The sequence below is a fragment of the Dasypus novemcinctus genome, chromosome 2, assembly GCF_030445035.2.
Source record: "Dasypus novemcinctus isolate mDasNov1 chromosome 2, mDasNov1.1.hap2, whole genome shotgun sequence".
Classification (NCBI taxonomy): Eukaryota; Metazoa; Chordata; class Mammalia; order Cingulata; family Dasypodidae; genus Dasypus; species Dasypus novemcinctus.
Genome location: NC_080674.1, coordinates 13,114,158 through 13,116,662, shown reverse-complemented (window position 1 = coordinate 13,116,662; position 2,505 = coordinate 13,114,158). Strand labels below are relative to the sequence as shown.

Below are 2,505 nucleotides of genomic sequence, written 5' to 3'. Positions count from 1 at the left end.
GCTTCTGGTGCCCTCCTGACCTATCCCCAGGGTTGTTAGAGCCAGTCTGCACCCCTTTCATGGGTCTGTGGCCCCGTTTAAGCTGTGAAATATTGACTTGGGAAACTCCCCTCCAGTATGTTCCCCTTCCATGAATTTACCCTTCAAGCAAAAGCAGTTTTAGACAACTAAAGGAATATAAGAAATTATAGAGAGGAAAGCCTGAGACAAAAATTTGCCTACTTTATTCACATGAGAGTGATAAGCATGTCTCTTGGGAAACAGAGGGGTCATTCAAATTCCTGTAAACAGGGGAACTCCAAAGCAACTAACAAGAACAGGCCCAGGTCAGTTCTCCAGGCCTTCAAATCTCTGGGTGCCAATTGCTCTGAGTACTACTCCAAGGGGAGTTAGTGATTTTTGAAGTACTGTTAAAATTGTTCCCATTTATGTCAGGATACCTGACAAAGAAAATACCTCTAAGATAAAATCTCAACAATTAAAAAGAAATCCAGAAAGACAAATGGGTGATGAAGAAATGGAGCTGTCTGAGAAAGAGGTTAGAAATACAATGGAAAAATGTAAAAACAACCAAAGCTTATATCTTCTGAAGTGACAGAAAAAACAAAGCATACTAATCTGAAACAGGTAAAGACAGTATCCAACAAGAGAAAAACTTGGCAACCTCTTTCAAAGAATAGCAAAGAATATTTTCAAACCATGATGGAATCAATAATAATAAAAATTTTGAGTAACTTTATTAAAGAAAATAAACAAATCTAATATCACCTAAACTGCCTGAAGAAACGATTGCTACAACTGTGTGAAATGCTGAAAGTCCCTCCCAAAAAGCTGAATGATTAAACTGATGTGTCAAGTCTACTGAAAATGGAAACGGCTAATGAGGAAGATCTGGCATTGTTGCAGGAAGAAATAAATAAAATAGTGTCAATCACAGAGTCAGTCACTGGGAATATTCAAAGCATACTTCAGATTCTGACAAGTGAGGTGGGAGAAGAGAAGAAGGTAAAACAGATGTTTCAAATGGAGATTAGTGGGGCACTCTCTCTTCCAGAACTTTTTTAGAATAGTCTCAGAGCACCAATACTTCAGAAAGAAATTTTGTTACTAATTCCAAACCAGAACACTCTCCTAAAGAACTTGGATATTCTTCATAATTCATCCCAGATGAAGGACATATTAACTTTCATCAAAGAAGTCTAAAGGAGATTGGATGCCTCTTAACAAGTTTTTATATGAAATTGTTTCATATTTAATGTTTATGTATTTGTAAAATCATTACCTTTCAATGATACTTCAGAGGCTGAAGCTTGTGTGGGAATTATTGTCCCTTAATAATTACATGCACTTTAAAATTAGCCAATACTGATTTACCATAAGCATCTAGCATAGTCCTGAAGACTCTGTCTTAACATCTGACAAGCTAGGGAAATCACATTTATTATATTGCTACAACTCTGGTTATTTTCCTGGAACTGTAAAATAAGAACAGCCACATCTGATAGTTAATAATGGCTGAATGGAGTTCATCTATTTCTTGGTGCAGATAAAATGTGATGCTATGAGTTAATATATGTAAGCCCACTTTGTATCATTATTATCATTTACCTGATAGCTTGCAATTTATGTCTGGCTAGCTAGATCTGGAGAAAGCCCCAAATGCTTTCACTTTTTTATGTAAGCCCCTAGTCTGTTTGTGGAGTAGTTAAGACTTGCAAGGTACATTTAACTGTGAAGTCAGCATCAACATTTTATTTTTTTGGTTGAATTAATGGATGGATTTTGAATATTTACTTTCCACTGTGATCAAAGCATGCTTTTATATCAGAAAACTATTATAAAGGAAAACAAACACAATTATTCTCTTTATGACCCCTTGAAACAAAGATTAAATTTAAAAATCCCTTCTTTCTACACCATTTTCCTCATTGTCGTAAGCATATGAATATGTGACTAAATTATCACTTAACTATGTGAAAAATCATTTATTTCCAAGTACAGTCTTTTGTCTGTGCTACTTTTATCTATTTGTACAATAACATAACCAAAAAAAAATTTAAAAAATAATAGACCCAGGACAAGACACCGGCCGAGAAAAGACAAATAGAAACCTGCACTCTGCATTTGCCTTAGGCAGAACTTCCTGATTAGGAAGGCTGAAGCTCAAGAAAATATATGTCTGATTAGAAAATCAAGACACATACATCTCCAAGAATAAATCCTAGAGTTTACATTCTAAATTATTAAAATGTTCAGTGCACAACAGAACAGAACAAGATGGACAGAGAAACTGGAAATTATGGTCCATCAAAAGGAAGAGGTTAAAATTTCACAAATTACCAACAAAAAACACAAGAAAGTAGGTATACTGAAAAAAGACTTAATGAAAAAAATCTTAAAATGTTCAAGGAGATGAAGGAAAATACAGAGAAAGAACTAAAGGATATCAGGAAAATAATGAATGATAAATATGAGAGTCTAAGTAAAGAGAAAAATATTTCAAAG

The 2,505-nt window shown here is 34.4% G+C and overlaps 1 pseudogene; it reads left to right on the top strand.

Moving 5' to 3' along the window:
- Positions 1–246: 246 nt before the first annotated feature.
- LOC101444756 (centromere protein Q pseudogene) lies at positions 247–1,224 on the top strand (annotated as a pseudogene).
- The last annotated feature ends 1,281 nt before the right edge of the window (positions 1,225–2,505 follow it).